The 22,102-nt window shown below is 52.0% G+C and overlaps 1 long non-coding RNA gene and 1 pseudogene across 1 annotated transcript; both read right to left on the bottom strand.

Annotated features, from left to right (window-relative positions):
- Nucleotides 1-3,246: 3,246 nt before the first annotated feature.
- On the bottom strand, nucleotides 3,247-7,517 carry LOC135982999 (uncharacterized). Its single transcript, XR_010600494.1, has 2 exons — nucleotides 7,179-7,517; nucleotides 3,247-5,146 (listed from the first exon to the last, which is right to left on the bottom strand). It is a non-coding gene; the product is annotated as an uncharacterized LOC135982999 (long non-coding RNA).
- A 1,023-nt stretch (nucleotides 7,518-8,540) lies between these two features.
- LOC135983253 (uncharacterized) lies at nucleotides 8,541-21,595 on the bottom strand (annotated as a pseudogene).
- Between the last annotated feature and the right edge of the window lie 507 nt (nucleotides 21,596-22,102).

Genomic DNA, 22,102 nt, shown 5'->3' with positions numbered 1-22,102 from the left:
CACCAGTCCTGACTCCTGTTCTAATGGACAACAAACCCTGCAGAAGCACCGCAGAGGGGAAAGTAAGCCAGTCCGGCCTGGTACAGCGTACCGGCAAGAGCCAGTACGCCGTGCCGGACCGGACCGGCTTCTGCGGCGGTGATTTAAAGGGCTGGAGCTCCTGCCGCTGCGGGGAGCCCTGGGCCCTTTAAAGTGCTGCCGGAGCTCAGGCAGCCGGGCTCCGGCAGTGATTTAAAGGGCCCAGAGCTCCGCGGTGGCTGGAGCCCCGGGCCCTTTAATTCGCCCCTGAGCCCCGGGGCTCCCAGCCACCTCTGCAGCTGGTAGCTCCGGGGTGATTTAAAGGCCCTGGGGCTCCCAGCCATAGCTGGAGCCCCGGGCCTTTAAATCTTGAAAGGCCCCGCCTCTTCCGGTTGAGGCCACACCCCCGCTCAGGACTCCGGCGGAACGGTAAATCCTTTAAGTTCCTTTCACCCTTGGGCAGGGATAGAGCCCAGGAATCCAGATGGTGGGGAAATTTCATTGAAACCGTTTCTGTCAGAAAATCCCATTCAGACTAAACCAGTTTGTTTCTTGAACTCATAACAAGTGGGATGAAAGTTCTTTGCAAAAAGATTTTGTTGCAAAACAAAAGCATCTCCTGTTTGTCACAGTGTGTTAAATTGTCTCGTCACACACCAAGAGGAGACCCTTAGATCTCGAAAATTAGATAAGATGCTTCAGTCTGAGCTAAGTAGTTGCTGCTCTTATCAATTTCAAAATAAAAAAATACAAATAAAATAAATTATTTCAGCTATTCTATTATGTCACAATCTGATCTGAGTAAATGTGATAGGACACCTCATATTATGCACTCCTCCTAGTGACACTCTCCAATGGATCTCCATCCTCCACCCACCGTGAGGTAAGTAGGAGCGGATCATTATTATCCCTACTTGAAAGAGGGAGAAGCTAAGGTTGAGAAAGGAGAATTGACTTGTCTTAGGTCACACAGCCAGTCAGTGGCAGAGTTGGGAATAGGACCCAAGAGCCCTGATTTTCAAACTAACTATCGGATCTTGAATTTCCTGAACAAAGTGCTCTCAGATGAGTTCCAGACTAACAACAGTGCACAGTAATTATTCAGCAAGTATTTTAGGAGAACTGCAATGTTAGAGAGAATCATGAGCTGCTCAGAGACAATTAATGCAGAGAAGCAGCAAAATTCATCAAACCTAGAACTGCTTATGACTTATTTACTTGGTCTTAAAAGAGAACAAGGACCTGAGTCTCCTCCCTATCAATAACCCCCTGCTCAGCCAGTCAGGGTAGAGGCTGAGGACGGGAGGCTGAGGGTTCTCACCAGAGAGCCCAAAGGATGGCTCCTCCGGCCGTGCCGTTCCGCCCCCGCGCCCCCAAGCGTGGGCCCCGCCCGCTGGCGCCATGGTAACCCCTGACTAAGGCACCACTTTTGGAAAATGTGCTGAGGGGAAGTGGCTGCTTCCCCTGCACCCCCCCTAGCTACGCTACTGGTGGGGATCACTGCCGGAGCACTATTTCAGCCCCACATTTTTGGGTGGACCTCCCACAGTGGGAGCTGCAGAGCACTCCCCCGCGACACACAAACACACACACCCTGGTGTTGGGAGGGGAACAGAGGAAAGGACAAAAGAAGCAAGAGAAGAAAAGAAAGGAAGGAGGGATGGAGGAAAAGGGGAAACAAAAAGGACAAACCCCAATGTCCCCAGTGATTCTAAGGGACAAAATCCCAGGTGTGGAATAAAATTCTGCCTCCTCAAGCTCGTGTTTTCCATGCCTAGAATTCAGCTCTCACCCGATGGATCAGACTGAACAGGTTTCAAACCTCGAGGAGGCTCTTACCTTCTACACAGGGACGTCTGCTTTCTAGTACAATCACGAAAAGGGAAGGAGAAAACTCGACAGAGGTTCCTCCTGCCGCTCACGTACGTGAACCTGAATGTTCTCTCAGTCCTCAAAGAGAGACCTCGAGACAGAGACTTGCTGAAGCAAAGCCACAGGAGTCTCTGAGCTTTCCCTGGCCCCTCGCCTCTGTCCTGCCTGGCTGATGTCAGCATCTCTCTGTGAGGTCACCACCTTTGACCAATAGTCTGAGGGCCTGCAAAAGGCCTTTGTGATGTTACTGCCACGCCCCTCCCTTGCTGTGCTAATGTCCTGCCCCTGGCCAGGCACTTGGGAGCTTTGAGCTACTCCCTGTGGATCACCCCACTCAAGGCGTGTTCATTCTAGGAAGCAAGCCGACTAAACAGTAAAACCTCAGACGCTGCTTCCAATGCTACACTCCGTTTTTCAGAAATTAGTAGACTTGATGGCCAGAAGAGACCATTAGAGCATCTAATCTGACCCCCTGCATGTCACAGGCCTCCTGTATGACACAATAGCTACTTTGGGGGCAAACACATTCCAGAAAGGCATCTAGTCTTCATTAAATGACAGCAAGAGAGGGCGAATCCACCACTTTCCTTGGTAGCTTGTTCCTGTGGTGAATCATTCTCGCTGTTGAATATCTGTGCTTTATTTGTAATATGAATTTGTCTCTTTTCACCTTCCAGCCACTGGGTCTTTTTCTGCCTTTCTCTGCTCGATTAAAGAGCCCTTTAATACCCAATCTTTTCTCTCCATTAAAGCACTTCAACACTTCCATGAAGTCACCTTTCAATCTTCTTTTGATAAGCTAAAGAGGTTGAGCTCTTTCAATCGCTCACTAGAAGGCATTTTTCTCCAGCCCTCAGAACATTTGGTGGCTCTTTGCTGCCCCAGCTCCAATTTCACAACATCTTTTTCAAAGGAGGACACCAAAACTGGATGCAGTATTCCAATATCAGTCTCACTGATGCCGTGTCACCTCCTGTGACGCTATTGACATAATCTGTAACTGTATAGATCACCGTTGTGACCACTGTTATATATTTGCAGCCAATATTGTATAAAGGTTGCTGTTGAAGGGGTCTATGGAGAGGTTCTGACTGGCTGATTATAATTATGCTATCTGTATATGTGTATCAGTTTTGTAGTTGACGTTATGAATATTGGCTCCATACTGTCTGTATTTCAAACTTGTGCTATGCTTCCGGGGAACACCCCAGACAAGTTGGTGTCAGTTCTGCCTAGCCTGCTTGATGGCCCACTGAGGACCATGAGCTATACAATTGATCCATTGAGAGAAGGAAGATACACCTTGTGACTCAGCAAGGTGTGGTGACGACACAGGAAAGGAAACAGAACGCCAGGTTTGTTGGTAGCCAGAGAGCTTCAAAAGCCTCTTGCAAAAAGCCTCCCAGGAAAACTTTCCTGGGGTTTTTATTTCTCTCCTTACTTTGTTTACAACTCTTCTTAGTGGTTACATTCTTGCGCATAGAAAAGCCAGGCAGTATACATGCACATAAGATAACGAACCCATCTCTTGAGCGCGTGAACACCAGCTGCGAGGGTACAATCAAATCAGCCAAATAAGTTTCCCAAACACAAACACTGGATTGAAGGTCACTCCTGCCTCGTAGCCATGGGAGCAGTTTGCCGCGCCTGTGGGCTAGCGATTCGGGAGCTATGCGTCCCTACATCCCCCCCTGTTTTATTTTATAGATGCAGTGTTTAAACAAAACACTCTCGCAGGGTAGCATACACAATGCCACTAGATTGGGTATACATTAAACAAAACAGCAAAGTAAAACATCAAACATCAAAACTAGGACCCCATACTATAAAGGGGTCCTTATCCACTCTAAGGGTAGCTATGACTAGATATAATCCCACCAAGGAGGAAAAACGTCCTGGCGGATGGCTTAAGCATAACATTTCAGCATATCAATTTGCTATTACATACGATTACTATTATCAGTAAGCTTAAAACAACACATTTCTTTCACTGTCTCACACCCCAGATGTTGCTGGGTGGTTTGCAGACAGGAACAAGGCAGGTACTTAACAGACCTTGCATGTCTTGTAATATGGTGTCATTAACATACACATAGCTGTCATTAACTTGAAAAAGTAAGCGTCCTGTCAGGTGTAATCCCAGGAGCACTGACTAAAATTAACTGGGCATACCAGGTAGTCTAATTTCCCAGATGTTTTGGTGAATTACTCAATCCCACATGCATCCTCCCCATGGACCCGGCAGGATTCGGTATGTGGGAGGCCACACCCCCTCAACCGGTCCATATGCTTGGAAGGAGCATTGAGAACGTCTGCACTTCTACTCAGAAAGTCTCCAAGTATGTCTCTATGGCCACAGATCAGATGGTACTCCTGATGTGTCTGTAAGGGCAGTGGGCCAAGCCTGAACATGCTAGATCCCACTGCAATGCCTTCCCAGCTTCAGTGATATTCAATACCATCTCTGTCAGCAACTTCTGGGTCATTGTCCGTATTTGGATGTGTTACAGGGGTAATAGTGTAATAGAGGAGATGGCAGGGGCAATGGCAACAAGGTGCCTTTGGTACTTATCATTTAAAATCCAATTAGGGAAGGCAATACATACTGAAGGACTTATCCAAAACACAGGGTGCAGCCTGTAGAATAAACCCCCAAATCCAATCAATACCACGTTCCCAAGCATGGGTCCCACAAGTTTCTTTTTTTCCAGGTTATAATTTTTTGTTTCTTCACCAGGGTCAGTTCTTAATGTCTCTTGTAGTCAGGAATTCCTGGACTTTGTGGTTTCAAGGAAGCAAGTGTTCCTTCTTCTCTTTTCCTGAAACAGTGTGGTTTAGCATCATACAGGAGAGAGGTTACTAGCACATCACCCTGTAATGGTTTTGTGTCTTTTAGAAAAATTCAAAGCAACAGTAGGTTTGTCAGTGGACAAGGGAGAGGTTACTAGCACTTCACCTTGTCTTTTTTTCCGTTTTCCTGCTGTCCAGAAGGCACAGCAGAACTAGAAGGAGAAATAAGCTTATCATTAGTCAAAGAGTCCTCCCGAGGTGGAGGGGTCTTTTTGCAGTGAAAAGCATGGGTCCAGGCAATCAGACCTTGGCACTTCACAGCGGTGTTGGTGGTTAACAGGACTTGGAAAGGGCCTTTCCAGCATGGAGCCAAAGCAGTCTTTCGTTGATGGACTTTACATAGACTCAGTCTCCTGGTTTTAATAAATGGCAGGGGTGCTAGGGTCTTTGGGTAGCACTTCTCTACCTGTGAGAAAAGAAACCTAACACATTTCATTAATGCCTGGCAGTGTTTTGCAGATCTCATAGTTGCTCGGGCACATTTAAGCCCCCCCTTGTCTTGGGGGTCAGCCAAGTTTTGGCTGTGGCCTTGGATGAGCCTGCAAGCTGTATTTTCCTCTCAATTAACTCATTCTGTGCTTTTTCCTCTTCTCCCTTTCTCGGCTTCTTTTAACCTACAAAGGAAACCTTCACTCTTCCAGTAAAATAACTTTATTACAGAGCTTTGGAGCAACAAACCGGGACAAGTACACCCACTTTTGAGGAGTGCACTCGGTACAACCTCAGGTGTCTAATTGCTTTCCTCCCTCCCCAGCCCTCTGGCTAGAAATCTGAGGTAGCCAGAAGGATCCCATGGACAATATGGGGAGTGGGTTAACCTTCCATGTCCTTGCTTCCAAAGACTGTTGGTATGCAATTTTTAACAACAATTTTTGCCATAAAACACAAAAATAATCCCTATTGTGCCAGTAAATGCATGGTACATTGAATGCTGTTTAACTGGCATCCGTTTTCTCTGATGATCTGAAAAACAAAAGAACAGAGGTCTACCCCTTCTGGGCAGCCAGTCATTGCTTAAAATGTTTCCTTGTATTTGTTCATAGGCAGCCTAGATTTCAGTGGCTTCTACCTTATTAGTTAGAAACTTGCATTAATACAAATGCTTTCTGGCTCGCTTCCAAATCCAAAGCTATCTACAGCTTAAAGATTTTTACTTAAAAGGGACACAATTAACTTTCCCAGTCTTTTGATTGCCTTTTACTTCTAACTCCTGCTTTCAAACACACAGTGATCTGAACAAGACAACACAACCTATATTGGTAGGTTTGCATTTCCTTTACCTCTGCTACAATATACACTGCACATATTCTGGGGAAAAGCGGCCACTGCGCAACCCATACGGGCTCGTCAGTGAGCCAACGGAGGGGGAGGGCCGTACACCTAATCATCAATATGGATGGTGGCAGTTAAAGCAGTTCCCCTGAGGCTTCTGCCCCTTGTGCAGGGCAGCTGTCAGCAGGGCCATCTGATGGGTTTGAGTGCCTACATCAGTACACGCCTGCAGCAACTCCGCCAGGGTCGAAGGACTTAGAGGACTCGCTCGCAGCGGGGACCCTGCGAAACGCGCGACGGGCACACTGGCCAATGATGGGAAAAGCTACCTGGGGCGTGCCCACCGCCTGCTCGGGGATGCCCGAAAACTGCCCTGTGCCATATAACTGCTCAGCGAGATAGGCCCCCCCACCTTGTGCTGCTGCTGCAAGCGCCTCTCGCTGGTACTCGCTATCCCACACAACGTATTGCGCGGGAGACAGCACCATGCGACACATGTCTTTCCAATCTTGGGGGAGCAAGAAGTAACCGTTTGACACACCTTCCAAGATCCCCAGGGTGAAAGTGGACCGCTCCCCGGTCTCACGAACCGCCTTGCGGAGCTCGCGCAGAACCGAGTAGGGGAGAGCCTCCCAGTCCACTATCTGCCCCCCATTTCCATTATCCCGCCAAGAGACGGGAAACGCCTCGAACCCACACTTGGATTCCTCGTCGGTCAAGAGACCAGCCTCACGCGCTCGCCGCACCGCCGCGGCAACAGCGCCCCCCCGCCCGACCGGTAGGCAGGGGGGCGCCGCCACGGGCGGCGGCGCAGGGAGGGTCAGCTGCGGGCAGGAGGGGGGTGGCCTATCACCTGGGGGCAAAGGGGAAACCGGCTTAAGGCCGTCGGGGCCGAACCCCTCCAGCGCCTCCTTACAACGCTGCCAGAGCAGCAGGTGCTGAACTGGGGCACGGGGTTCACTATACAAGGTGATCCCAATCCGTATCCAATCAAAAAGCTGTAAAGACCCGCAGTCAGGATACCAGGGGCACTGGCGATCTATTTCCCTTAGAAGGTCCTCAATATGAGCGACCGGGACAGCGACACATGATCGCTGTCGTATAATCTCTTGTAACTCTCTTGCGTGCTCCTTCTGGGCACTGGAAAGTTTCCCCCCCATACTCACGAATAAGGGGCGGCAAACAGCCGCGGGCGCGCTCGGCGTATCCAGCCGGTGAGTAGAGGGGTATCACGTCGGGGTCACCAGCTGTGGTGACGACACAGGAAAGGAAATAGAACGCCAGGTTTGTTGGTAGCCAGAGAGCTTCAAAAGCCTCTTGCAAAAAGCCTCCCAGGAAAACTTTCCTGGGGTTTTTATTTCTCTCCTTACTTTGTTTACAACTCTTCTTAGTGGTTACATTCTTGCGCATAGAAAAGCCAGGCAGTATACATGCACATAAGATAACGAACCCATCTCTTGAGCGCGTGAACACCAGCTGCGAGGGTACAATCAAATCAGCCAAATAAGTTTCCCAAACACAAACGCTGGATTGAAGGTCACTCCTGCCTCGTAGCCATGGGAGCAGTTTGCCGCGCCTGTGGGCTAGCGATTCGGGAGCTATGCGTCCCTACAGCAAGGCATGCAGGGACCTGCCTATGGACAGAACTCTAAGGTTTTTCTATGCCACATGCTGGATAGAGTGTCCTTGGGACAAAGAAAGGAAAGACCACACGGCAAGAGACTATAAAAGGCTGATGCCTCGTCTCCATCTTGTCTTCAATCCTGCTTGATACTTCTGGAGGGACTTTGCTATAAAAGGAAGCTCTATACAAAGGACTGAATGACCCATCCCAGCTGTGGATGTACTCCAGAGACTTGAGTTGAACCTGCAGTTTATTCTATCACTGCTACAAGCCTGAACCAAGAACTTTGCCATTATTGTATGCACGGCTGGCTTTAGGAAGTGCGGGGCCCAATTTGAACATTTTAGGCGGGGCCCCGACAGGGATGACTAAAAAAAAAAACACGTAAAAAACGCCCTTTTATTTCTTCCATGTATTATTTACTTTCCATAACTATATAAATAAAATAAAAATTGTATATTACATACATTGCTAGCTGGAGGCAGGGCAGGGGCTGACTGGAGGTAGGGTCTGCCTGGAGGCAGGGCAAGGGGTGTGGGGCTGGCTGCGGGCAGGGCAGGGGGTGCGGCGCTGGAGGCAGGGCGGGGGGTGCAGCAGGGGCTGGCTGCATACAGGGGGTGCAGGGCTGGTGCGGGCAGGGGGTGCAGCAGGGGCTGGCTGCAGGCAGGGGGTGCGGGGCTGGCTGGAGACAGGGGCTGGCTACAGGCAGGGCAGGGGGTGCGGAGCTGGTGCGGGCAGGGGGTGCAGCAGGGGCTGGCTGCAGGCAGGGGCTGGCTGGGGACGCGCTGGTGGGGGCAGGGGGGGCAGGGCTGGTGTGGGCAGGGGGTGCAGCAGGGGCTGGCTGCAGGCAGGGGGTGCGGGGCTGGCTGGAGACAGGGGCTGGCTGCAGGCAGGGCAGGGGGTGCAGGGCTGGTGCCGGCAGGGGGTGCAGCAGGGGCTGGCTGCAGGCAGGGGCTGGCTGTAGACGGGCTGGTGGGGGCAGGGGGTGCGGGGCTGGAGGCAGGGCAGGGGGTGCAGCAGGGGCTGGCTGCAGGTAGGGCAGGGGACCCCCTGCTTCTACCACCTTGGCCCTTTAAATAGCTGCCGGAGCCCTGGGGAAGCTGTGGGGCTCTCGCGGCTATTTAGAGGACCGAGGCAGCAGAGGTAGCTGGAGCCCCGTCACTTTAAATAGCCCCTGGAGCCCCCTGCTACCCCAGGGCTCTGGTCCAAGCACTAGACTCCTCCCCATAAGCGCCATAGCTCCCCCTTCTCCTCCACTGGGTACATAAAACTACAAGCCCCAGAATCCCTTGCTTCCCCCATCCCACTTCCTGAAGGGGCAGCCAATGTGCCGGAACCGTTTGCTGATTGGCAGGTGCGCGGGCCAGTGGGGGCGAGCCCATGCCCGGCGTGCGGTGGCAGCTGGCGATGGCCCAATGTACAGGCCCAACCACTCGGCCTTCTTCACTTTAAAGCGCTGCCCGTAGGCCGACAGGAACTCATCCATCTGCTTGTCCAGCTCCTGCTCCAGCTCCTCCAGGGCCGCCTGTTTCTGGGGGTCCTCGCCCTGCAGCTCCCCCCGGCAGCATTTCAGCAGCTCCTGGCGTTTCCCCTCCTGGCATCACTTCATCTCCAGGGGCTTCACTCTCAGACAGCTGCTCATGCTCTGGTGGCCACGGTCCTGCCGGGAGGGGGGCGAGATCGTCCATGAGGGACGGGAACTAGCATTACCCAGCCACAGGGGGAACTTCTGCCTCACACACCTGTAGCCCCCTCAACTCCAACCTACAGCCCCCTGCTAGCCCAACCCTGCCCCCCATCAGTCCTCTCGGTGCCCCTCACTCCCGACCCGCAGCCCCTCTGCACTCACCAGCTGCTTCACAAATAGTCCATATTCCCTCCTGGCAGCTTCTACTGCTCCTCTGTTTGCCTTCTCTCTCATCTCTGCCATCTCCGCCATCTGTGGTGGGAGAGGGAAAAGGGTAGGGGTGGGGATGGGATCCCCTCTGAACTGGGAGCCCCCTTCCCCCACTCACCACCTTCTCCTAATTCCTCCAGGACCCTGCTTGCTGCTGTCACCCCCCCACTGGTGCCCCACTGGTGCCACCTTTGTGGTGCCCCCTCCTGGCCCCCTAGTGCAATTGGCCAATGGCGGGTGGACCTGGGGTGAGAATGAACTGAAAACTGTCGGACTGGGATTTGGGCTTTCAGACCTCCCTAACCCCTTTGTATTGTTTTCAAATCAGTGGGGAAATGAAGGGAATCACCCAAAATTGTCTCCTCTACACATACGGACTGTATCAGGGGAGGAGAAAATCTTTAAAACAAACACAAAATATGAAAATCAATTTTTCTCCTACTTGTTGAAAATGAAAACCAATTAAATTTGTCACTGAGCGATGCAGGGGGTAGCTCGGGGCGCAGGAGCCAGGACCGGGTTATTTATTGACTGACGTCGATGGGGTCAGGGCTGGATTCTGATCTCGGTGACCCCGCTGTAAATCAATCAACCTATGTGTCCTTTTGGACACTCACCTTCTCCCCATTCTTCCCAATACACCACCTCTATCTAATCTATCTATCTATCTATCTATCCCCACACACAGCCTCTATCTATCTATCCCCATCCACCCCCTCTATCTATCTATCTATCTATCTATCTATCTATCTATCTATCTATCTATCTATCTATCTATCTATCTATCTATCCCCACACACCCCCTCTATCTATCCCCACACACCTCATCGTCTATCTATCTATCCATCTATCCCCCTACACCCCCTCATATCTATCTATCTATCTATCTATCTATCTATCTATCTATCTATCTATCTATCCCCACACAATCTTCTCATCTATCTATCCCCACACAACCTTCTCATTTATCTATCTACCCCCATCCACCCCCTCATCTATCTAATCTATCTTTCTATCTATTCCCATACACCCTATCTATCTATCTATCTATCTATCTATCTATCTATCTATCTATCTATCTATCTATCTATCTATCTATCCCCACACGCCCCATCTATCTATCTATCTATCTACCTATCTATCCCCTTGCATACAGAGGTTCCCAGTGCTGAGGGCTGGGACAGACCCTTTACCAAAGTGAGGTTTGATGGTTCCTTCCCGCTGTGTGTCCCTCCACAGAAGGGGCTCCTGATCTGAACACCCTGCCCTGCTCTCCCGCTCATCCCCCTGACCTAGGGTGTTGGTGCCTGTCTTGCTCGAGGCCACCTACCATCCAAACTGGGGCCCACCCAGCTGCCCAACCCTCCCCCCCGATGAGGCCAAAGCTCCCAGCCAGAACCCCATCGGCCACTGCTTCCTCCAGCCCCACTACAACTACACTCGCCCTAATGCCTACTCTGATACCCACACCCACCACTGCCAGGAACCACCCCCCGACGCATAGACTCATAGACTCATAGACTTTAAGGTCAGAAGGGACCATTATGATCATCTGGTCTGACCCCCTGCATGCTGCAGGCCACAAAACCGTCCCTACCCCTTCCCTGGACTCTGTTGTTGAAGTCCCCAATCCTGTGTTTTAGTGACTTCAATTGGCAGAGACCCTCCTGCTAGCGATCCCTGCCCCATGCTGCGGAGGAAGGCGAAAAACCTCCAGAGGCTCAGCCAATCTACCCTGGAGGAAAATTCCTTCCCGACCCCAAATATGGCGATCAGTAAGACCCCGAGCATGTAGGCAAGAGTCTCTCGCCTGACCCCTGTTAGCCATTATACTATTTACCTACCATTGCTTGGTATTCCTTGGCTACTATGTTTTACCATTAAACCATTCCCTCCATAAACTTATCTAACTTAATCTTAAAACCAGACAGGTCCGTCGCCCCCACCGTTTCCCTCGGAAGGCCGTTCCAGTATTTCACCCCTCTGACGGTCAGAAACCTTCGTCTAATTTCAAGCCTGAACTTCCCCACAGCCAGTTTATATCCATTCGTTCTCGTGTCCACATTAGTACTAAGCTGGAATAATTCCTCTCCCTCCCTTGTATTTATCCCTCTGATATATTTAAAGATAGCAATCATATCCCCCCTCAGCCTTCGTTTTGTCAGACTAAACAACCCAAGCTCCTCTAGTCTCCTTTCATACGACAGGTTTTCCATTCCTCTGATCATCCTAGTGGCCCTTCTCTGCACCCGTTCCAGTTTGAGTTCATCTTTTTTAAACATGGGAGACCAGAACTGCACACAGTACTCCAAATGAGGTCTCACCAGCGCCTTATACAACGGAATGGGCCAGGCCCAACCACTCGGCCTTCTTCACTTTAAAGCGCTGCCCATAGACCGTCAGGAACTCGTCCATCTGCTTGTCCAGCTCCTGCTTCAGCTCCTCCAGGGCCGCCTGTTTCTGGGGGTCCTCGCCCCGCGGCTCCCCCCGGCAGCGCTCCAGCAGCTCCTGGCGTTTCCCCTCCAAGCGTCGCTGCATTTCCGCAGGCTTCACACTCAGGCAGCGGCGCATGCTCTGGTGGTCACGGTCCTGTGGGGAACGGGAGAGATTGGCCATTAGGGACGGGTTCTAGTGTTTCCCAGCCACAGGGGGCACCACCATGTCATGCACCCACAGCCCCTTCAACTCCGACCCACCACAGCCCCCTGCTATCCCATCCCTGCCCCTCCCCCCCCAGCTCTGCCGGTGACCCTCACTCCCGACCAGCAGCCCTTCTGTGCTCACCAGCTGCTGCACAAATTGTTCATATTTCCTCCTGGAGGCTTCTACTGCTTTTCTGTTTTCCTCCTCTATCATCACTGCCATCTGTGGTAGGATGGGAAAAAGGGTGGGGGATGGGGATGGAACCATCTCTGAACTGGGAACCCCTCTCCCCCCAGGGCCGGCTTTAGGCCGATTCAGCCGATTCGGCTGAATTGGGCCCCGCGCCAAGAGGGCCCCGCGCTGCAGCTGTTTACCCCGCCCCCAGCTCACTTCCCCCTCCTCCCCTCCCCTGCACGCTCCGCCCCCTCCCCTGCTTCCCGCAAATCAGAGATTCGCGGGAAGTCTGAGAGGAAGCAGGGGCGGGCCGGCAGCACAAAGTAAGCTGGGGTGGTGGGGTTGGGAGAAGGGCTCCGGGGAGGCACGGCCGGTTCCCGCAGGCCCCAGCAGCTCCGGCCCGGCCCGGTCCCCACGGCTCGGGTCCCCCCCCCCCGCGCGGCTTCTGCGGCGCGGCTCAGGTCCCCCCCCCTGCGGCGCGGCGCGGGTCTCCCCGTGTCCCCCCCGTCCCCCCCGCGGCGTGGCTCAGGTCTCCCCGTGTCCCCCCCCCCCCGCGGCGCGGGTCTCCCCGTGTCCCCCCCCCCCCCGCGGCGCGGCTCGGGTTTCCCCGTGTCTCTCCCCCCGCGGCACGGCTCAGGTTTCCCCGTGTCTCTCCCCCCGCGGCGCGGGTCGGGTCTCCCCATGTCTCTCCCCCCGCGGCTCGGGTCTCCCTGTGTCCCCCCGTCCCCCCCGCGGCGCGGCGCAGCTCGGGTCTCCCCGTGTCCCCCCCCCCACCGCGGCGCGGCTCGGGTTTCCCCCTGACCCCCCCCCCCGCCCCGGCGTGGCGCGGCTCGGGTCTCCCCGTGTCTCCCCCCACGGCGCGGCTCGGGTCTCCCCGTGTCTCTCCCCCCGCCCACGGCGCGGCTCCCCCCCCCCCCCCCGCAGCGCGGCTCGATCCCTGGGGGCGGAGCTTGCAGCAAGCCCCGCCCCCAAGAATCGGGCCCCGCTTTTGCTAAAGCCGGCCCTGCCCCCCACTCACCTTTTCCCCATTCCTCCAGGGCCCTGCTCGCTACTGTCACCTCCCCACTGCCCCCTGACCCCCCACATTCCCCCAGAGCCAGGGACAGCCCCCCAATGACATCACAGCAAGGGCCACATTAGCATCACCCCTGTGGAGGGGGCTGGTTCTCCGGCTGGGTCTCTGAGGGTTCCCTTATCTCTCAGGGGCTGGTGTCAGGGAGCCCCAATCAGGACATTTTGCAGGAGGCTGTCGTGGTGCCCCCTCCTGGCCTAGTGCAACTGGCTAATGGCAGGAGGATCTGGGGTGAGAATAAACTGAAACTGTTGGTTTGGGATTTGGGGGTTTCTAATCTCCCTAACCCCTTAGGATTGTTTTAAAATCAGTGGGGAAATGAGAGGAAATGCCCCAAAATTGTCCCCTCTACACACGCACTGAATCAGGGGAGGAGAAAATATTTAAAACAAACATAAAGTATGAAAATCAATTTTTCTTCCACTTGTTGAAAATGAAAACCAAAAAAACTTGTGACCGAGGGATGCTGGGGGCGGCTCGGAGCACGGGATCCACGGCCATGTTATTTATCTACTGAGGTCGATGGGATCTGGGCTGGATTCTGATCTCGGTGACCCGGCTGTAAATCAGTCAACCCCTGTGTCCTTTTGTAATCTCGCAAAATTACCTGTTGTAAGTTTGTTTTTATCTATCCCCAAACATCCTCATATCTATCTATCCCCTGCATACAGAGGTTCCCAGTGCTGACGGCTGGGACAGACCCTTACCCAGAGTGAGGTGTGATGGTTTCTTCCCACTATCTGCCCCCCGCAGCAGGGGCTCCTAATCTGAACATCCTGCCCTCCTCTCCCGCTCATTCCCCTGACCTGGAGTGTTGGTGCCTGTCTTGTTCTGGACCATCTTCTGTCCAAACCAGGCCCGCGGCCAGTGCCCAACCCCCCCAATCAGGCCAAAGACCCCGGCCCCAGTCCCAATGGCCACTGCTTCCCCCAGCCCCACTACAGCTGCACCCGCCCTGATGCCTACTCCGATACCCGCACCCACCACTGCCAGAACCGCCCCCCCGCCCAATGTACAGGACCAACCACTCGGCCTTCTTCACTTTAAAGCGCTGTTCATATCGCGGCAGGAACTCCGCCATCTGATTGTCCAGCTCCTTCTTCAGCTCCTCCAGGGCACCCTGTTTCTGGGGGTCCTCGCCCCACAGCTCCCCCCGGCAGCGCTCCAGCAGCTCCTGGTGTTTCCCCTCCAGCGTCGCTGTATCTCCAGGGGCTTCACCCTCAGGCAGCTGCTCATGCTCTGGTGGTCACGGTCCTGCCGGGATGGGGGAGTGATCGGCCATTAGGGACGAGCACTAGCGTTACCCAGCCACAGGGGGCGCCGCCTCCTCACACACCCGCAGCCCCCTCACTCCCGACCCACAGCCCCCTGCTACCTCAGCCTTGCCTCCCCTCAGGTATGCTGGTGCCCCTCACTCCCGACCCACAGCCCCCTGCTACCTCAGCCTTGCCTCCCCTCAGGTATGCTGGTGCCCCTCACTCCCAATCTGCAGCCCCTCTGCACTCACCAGCTCCTGCACAAATTGGTCATATTCCCTCCTGGTGGCTTCTACTGCTCTCCTGTTTAACTCCTGTCTCATCACTGCAAACGCCTCAGCCATCTGTGTGGGGAGAGGGAACGGGGTTGGGGGTGCGGATGGGATGGGCCCATCTCTGAACTAGGAGCCCAGCCACAGTCACCACCTTCCCCACATTCGTACAGGACCTGCTCCTCGCTATCACCTCCGAACTGGTCCCCAACCCACCACATTTCAATAGAGCCAGAGGGCAGCACCTCGACCCCACAGCCATGACCACGTTGCTGCCACCCTAGTGGAGGGGCTGGTTCTCTGGCAGGGCTTCCTGCAGGTCCCCTTATCTCTTGGGTGCTAGGAGTCCTCGATCAGGACATTTGGTGGAGCTGTTGTGGTGCCCCCTTCTGGGCTAGTGTGATTGGCCAATGTCAGGAGGACCTGGGGTTGGGGTCAATAGGACCAGCCCCCCGCCCCAAATCCAGGCTGGAAAGAGAGAGGCGGAGGGAGGGGTGACCTGGTACCTTCATGGGTGAGGAGAAGTCGTAGCACTGGGTCTTCCAATATCGGGAGACGCCCTGCAGGGAATAACACCTGGGGGAACTGGGATCAGGGACAGCTCAGCCCCTTTCCCCCCGCTGAGCCCCTTCCCGCTCCCTGCAGCCCAGCACCCCCTACAGAGCACCCTGCCCCGCTCCCTGCAGAATGGCACCCTGTATTGAATCCCTGTCCCCGCCTTGCGGCCCATTTTGCTGTCTCCCATCCAGCCAGCCCCCCCGCCTTTAACAGCCCCCACTCTCCCACCTTGATTCTGGCAGCCAGCTGAGCCCCCGTCAGCACCTGCCCAGCTCGGTCCGTCCGGATGTGTGTCCCTGCTGAGCGCACCACAGTGCTGATGTAGTCACACAGGCACTGCCAGAAATCCTCGTCCATGTCTGCAGAGGGGAAAAGGACCCAGGTGTCCAGGGTAGGACACACGTTAAATGCGATTGGGTGGGCTAGTTTGTGCCACAGGAAATGAGATTTCATCTCTGGGCAACAGCTGCTTAACACCCCCCACCCCTCTGCCTGGGGGAAAATGGGGGAGAGGCATGAGGGGGCAAGGAGAGGCTGCAGTGGGGAGACAGCAGTTTCCACTGGGTGGTGCCAGGGGACCCATGAAGACCCAACAGGGGGACACCAGCAGCGTTCCCCTAGCAGACCAGGACCCCAGCAGTGACCCCCGCCCCATGTCCCTCTCCCCTCCCACACAGATGCTGTGACCCAGCGAGTGCCCCTGTGCAGTGGGCAGTAGAGTCAATTCTAAGTCAAGGGGGGTGAGCTGGGCACTGGGATTTTGGGGTGGGGGAAGCGCAAGAGGGGAAGAAAGGGGCAGCAGAGGAGAGAGGGTGGGGATGGGGGCAGGGAAGAGGGTGGGGGCAATGCAGGAGGGGGTGAGGACTGGGGGAGCAGAGCAGGGGGTGAGAGGGCAGAAAATGAGGGTCTCTTACCATCTGGCGTCCCTGCCCTGCTCCTGGTGAACTGAGTGCCAGGGTGGGGCAACAGGTAGCACCAGGTGCCGCTCGCCCTTAGGGCTTCCAACACCAGGGGCTGCTCAGCAGAGACCTCCAGGTCCTGCGGGAATCAAAGCAACATTTGTGGCCGTCAGCAGGGAATCAGACCCGCTGTGGAAACGTTCAGCTCCGCCCCAAAGTTTGCTGTTTCCCTGAACACACGTGGTATCTGATCATTACCTGTGTGATTTCTCCAAGATACTCCTGCCCCGCGTCCGCGCCGTAGGCTCCAGAGAGCTGCCAATCTCGCACCAACAGGTCCAGGCGCTGCAACAGAGAGCACAGGAGAAGGGTCACACTGGGGCTGGGGGCACAGAGAGGAGACCAGAGCTGGAGGCTGTTGTCCAACCCAGCCACGGACACTGAGACCCTGGGCATGACGTGGGCGTGGAGGGAGAACAATGGACTGGATGTTTCTTTGGGGTTTGTCCAGCACCTGGCACAATGGGGTCTGGGTCTAGGACGGGGGCTCTGAGGTGCTCTGGCAATAGAGACAGTAAATAAGAATAGTAAGAATCAGGTGGGATAACAGGACTGGCGGGGGGGGGGGGGTGGAACAAGCATTATATCCTCATATGGGGGGTGATGGGAAACAAGGACCCACCTGGATTGGGACCAGATTGCAGGTCCCTCCAACCTCCTTCGCAACCTGAATGAACATCTGAGATGCAGAAAGAGAGAGAGAGAGAGAGCGAGAGAGAGAGAGAAGGCAACATTTTTCCATCTTGAACAAACCATCCCCGCACATGTGACCAATCAAGATTGGCAATGCAAAATAAACGAGTGAAATAAATGCCACTGAAACTAAAGGGATCCCAGACAACATTCAGTGGAAACTGATCATTGAAGAGAGAAAAATTGACAAAATGAAGAGAGAAAACAGAATTTCAAACAACAATAACTCAACACCAGTAATCAAAGATATAAAAGCAATAACTGAATTCAGAAAACCCACTAGTTGGTTCTAGAAAAACAGTCACAGAAGACACAGAAAGCCAAAAATCAAACTCATCAAGCCAACAATTGGAGACCAAAAAGAAGTAATGAAAAGAAGAAAACTAGTCATTGGAATCAGAAAACCAATGATTGAAACCAGAAAAGCGGTGAAATAAATCACACAATCACTTAACAAAATCAACACACTAATAATTAATGCCAGAAAACCAATGGTCAAAAATAGAAAACCAGCATTTATCCAAGTCAGAAAAACAGTAATCAAAGCAAGTTATCGGGAATTAACGTCTGAAAGCCAACAATAAACAATAAGTATTTGAAATAAGAAAACCAATAGTCAGAGAGTCAAAACCAGCAATGCAAGTCAGAAAACCAGATATCAAAGTCAAAATACTGTACCCCAAAGTGAAAGACAGAAAACCAGTAATCAATATCAGAAAAGCAATAACTGAATGCAGAAGTCCAATCATCAAAGCCAGAAAAGTAGTAATGAAAATCAGAAAACCAAGAGCCAAAACAGAAGACCAATAATAGAAGTATGAAAACCAGATCAAGGTCACAAAACCAAGTCAAAGTTAGAAAATGAATAGTCAAAGAGAGAAACCAGTAGTGAAAAGAAGCAATAAGTGAACAGCAGAAATGAAAAAAAAGTTTAAACACTCCGAATATATAAAGAAAAATTAAAAGCCGGTAATCAGTAGAGAGACACTAATAAATGAAGCTCTGTAAACAAACACTGAAATCTTGTAACCAATAAAGAAAAAGCAGAAAACCAATAATGAACCGCTTCCCCAAACCAGTGAGATCAAAATCTGACAATCAGAGAACGAAACCCAATAAATGACATGGGAGTGGTGATAACTAAAGCCACAAAACTGACAAGCATGGACCAAAACACAATGAACGAGAACTGAAAACCAAAGGCTGAAAATCATAGATCGAAACCTGAGAAACAATGAGTGGAACCCAAAAACGTGCAGAGAGAAACCCAAGAAATGCTAACATTTGGCTGTTCTTTGAAAGTGGAAATTGGCATGAAAACATTCTGATTTTGTCAGTTTTCCATTTTTCAACAAAACTTTTATTTTCCATCTCCCCACATGGTCACTATGAAATCAACTGACAACTAATGGTGGGTACGAAATAACAAACAGCTAATAGCTAGTAGTGACTCACAAATAATCAATAACTGGCAGCTATTAATGAATATAAAATAACCAATTATACAAGTTAGTTAATTGGCTAAGTGAAGTAAAAGACCTAGAAGACAACCGGATGGCATTTCTCTTTGTCTGTCTGTATCGTGATCACTTTTTGAGACCACATCTGATCAATTCCCAAATTTCAGGGGAGACGCTGGGCAACAGTTGAAAGAACGCTACTGACTTGGGGCGGGGGAAATTGGAAAACGGGAAAGCCCAATTTCCATTTAGATCCGGTGAGTAGCATCAGCAGCCAATGAGCCAATCACTCTGGGCAAGGAAGGTAGCAGGGACTTCTGGGTGCTGAGCAGGGAGAATGGGGGGCACATAGACCCTTGGAATGCTATTGTAAATGAATTCAAGTCACTCCTGCGGTATCTAGAGAGAGACAGTTGGGTCCAGAGGATAGGAAACTGGCCTGACACATACAGGAAACCTAAGCTCTACTTCTGGCTCTGCCACTGACCTGCAAGTCACTTCATCTCTCTGTGTTTCACTTTCCCGTCCCCCACTTTTCTGACTCATATGTAGATTATAAACTCATTGGGGCAGGGATTTTCTTTTATTACGCATTTATGGAGTCCCAGGTGTTACCAGATTTGCCCATTACTTTGCGGTCTGCTCATTTATTCGGGTTACTCCTCTGGGGAAGGGGGTTCTGTAATCCTGTCAATGTACTGCTTGTGTCACTTGTGTTTACCTATGGAGCTCTACTTCTCCCTTCTGCAAGTCCCCTCCCAATGGAGCTATCTTGCAGGACCTAGGGTCCCTAGGGCTGGGTTACTCCCACCCCAGAACCAGATGAACATCCACACGTACATTAAAAGAGCAAGTCTGAGCAGACCAGGTCAATCAGCACTGTCAAGCTGACCCCTTATATGTCTGTGGACTCACTGGGCTGGAGGAAGCAGCACTTTCAAGCTTTCTCTCCTTATATGCCCCTGGGCTCCATGGACTGGGTCAAGCAGCACTTTCAAGCTGTTACCCTTATGCGTCCCAAATTCAGTACGTCCCTATCCCCACTCCCCCAACACAATTGTACTGGCAGTAACCTGCTCGATGAGCAAACCCCACAGTATTTTGGGCGCTGCAGGGATCTTTAGCTTAGGTAAAAGAAGCGTTGCTGTAGAGTGAATGGGGGAACTAAAAACACAAACGAGTAAAGTTCAGCAAGAGAGAGAGAAGCAACCAACTTAACCATAGAAGTTATTTATTGAATAATAGTGATAACTACACAAGGAGGACTAAACCAACGTAACATACATGATTAAAGGTTAATACCTAAGGTAGAAAGGAAAACAGAGAGAGAGAGGCTTGAACTGGTCAGGGTTCCCAGATGATGGTGGTAGCTGAGGGTTCTGAATGCTGGAAACAGGCAGAGCCCCCAGCATGATCAGTCAGGAGATGGAGTTCCAGTGGATCTAAGCATCAGAACCCTGACTAGAGGGTGAGTAGGGATTTTTATAGAGAAAATACAATGGTTCAAGGGAGAACACTAGATTTGTTTATAGGTAAGCTGATGACTCAAGGGTTTTCTTTAGACTAGACAATAGGAGCTGATCACTCTGGGTTATGGGTGGTGTTTTCTTCCAGGGAGCTCACAATGCAACTAGGCTGCTTCAGTATTTGGATATCAATTAAGGATTCATTACTAGAATTGGTCTGATAACTGCTGAGCTGGGTGTGTGTGCAGGCATAGGTTCATTAGCATCTGGAGCAGAGATTCCCAGGATGCAGTGCTTCCCTGCTTTTTCTGGTCCCAGAATTCAGTGTGGTTCCCTGTTCTCCATTCTGTATGTAAATTGAGATGTCTTCCTGTCCCATCTTTCATGCAGATGAGGCTGGGGGAGTTATCTTTGCTCTCCATTCTGTATGCTAATGGAGATGTCTTAATCTTGTCACCCTTGTCAGGAGGGGTCTAGGTGTGTCTCTCAACGTCCTTCACTGCTCTCTGCAAGTTTTCTTCTTCTGATGGGTTTTGCTTTAAGCAGAGGCTGGGGGGGAGAGGGTGTCTTTCATGAGTCTGGCTGGATACTGCACCCTGGTTCCCCAGGAACACAGAGGTGTCTGGTATCAAGTCCCCCCGTTGATGGGGTGCTTGCGCTGAGCGAGTATCCCCATCACATCCTTGCTCTGTGGTACCGGGTCTGATCTTCCATCCTTTGCAGCCGCCGCATTAGTCATTGTATCCAATAAACTAGCAGAATCAGACCAATTGCTAGTATAATTTGGGAACCAATGATCACCACAATGGGGTGAAGCATGATATTCAAAAGACCTGTTGCACTGGGGCTCCACCCAAGAAAAGTCTCCCACCAAGAGTGAGGGCCTGTGTTTTTACCTTAATGGCAATGAGACCCATTTCCAGTGAAATGGGGGAAACCTCCTTGTAGAGCTCAGGATAGGCATTTAAATGTTGTACAGTTCATATAGGCACAGTAAACTTAATATCACAACTAACAATGGTGGTTACATTATAGAAACAGCGATTAACATAAGGCACCATGGGTTGGACCCAATGTCCCATTAATTAATACAATATTACATCTTGTCCTTACACACACACACACACACATGCTTTACCAACATAGACAATAACAGACCCCTCTTCCTGGATAACATCTAAGGAACATTGAGACTTATTCCCAGGTTACCCATTCATCCCAACCCTTATGGCTAGTTCCAATCAAGGGAGCACATGCAGGTGCAATGTGAATTTAAACCAAATTGCTGGCATGAGCTTGTCACAATGTGTGCCCCTTTAATGGAACTACCCAGTCTGGGGGACCTTGCTGAGTCAGGTCATGTCCAGCTAAAGTCCAGTTCAGCAGTTCCCAGTTTATGAGGAACCGTGTGATATTCTTGCCTGCTGGTGTGATCAGAGACAGCTGCAGTTCCTCTCTGGGTAACGGAGGTGTCTGAGTTCCAATGACAATGATGACAGGTAGGGGCATGGTTGTTCCCCAAACAGCGGAGGAAACCAGGGCTACCCTGCACCTTCCGGCACCCAGGAGGCTGTCACTGGGTGTGTTTGAGGGTGTATGTCCTGTTTGAGACCACAACAGCTTACAGAAGAATGGGGTGGAGTCTGGAGTGGTCTTAGTTTCATAACAAAAATTGAGTGACTCTCCGGTGGCACTCTGCGTGCAATTGGCAATGCTTTTCCAGGGGCAACCCAAGGAGTTGCCAACAGCATAGAACTGGTAGCGATGCTGCAGGGCCAGGGGGTTGCTCCCAATCCCATAGAATCCATGCATGTGGCACAGCAATTTTACTTCCTGGGCTCCAGCTGACAGGCACCTCCAGAGGTTCAGAGGGATCACAGATAGAGCATAGAGCCTGGACAGCATCAGACTCCAGACACTTATGAACAGCAGGGTGCTGGTGCACTGGTGGGATGTCATGGCTCGTGTACGGGACCTGTGAGGGGGCAGAGAAGAGAGAAAAACTTCCCACACTCC

The sequence above is a fragment of the Chrysemys picta genome, chromosome 4 (genome assembly GCF_011386835.1).
Source record: "Chrysemys picta bellii isolate R12L10 chromosome 4, ASM1138683v2, whole genome shotgun sequence".
Lineage (NCBI taxonomy): Eukaryota > Metazoa > Chordata > Testudines > Emydidae > Chrysemys > Chrysemys picta.
This window is presented reverse-complemented; position numbering and strand designations above follow the sequence as displayed.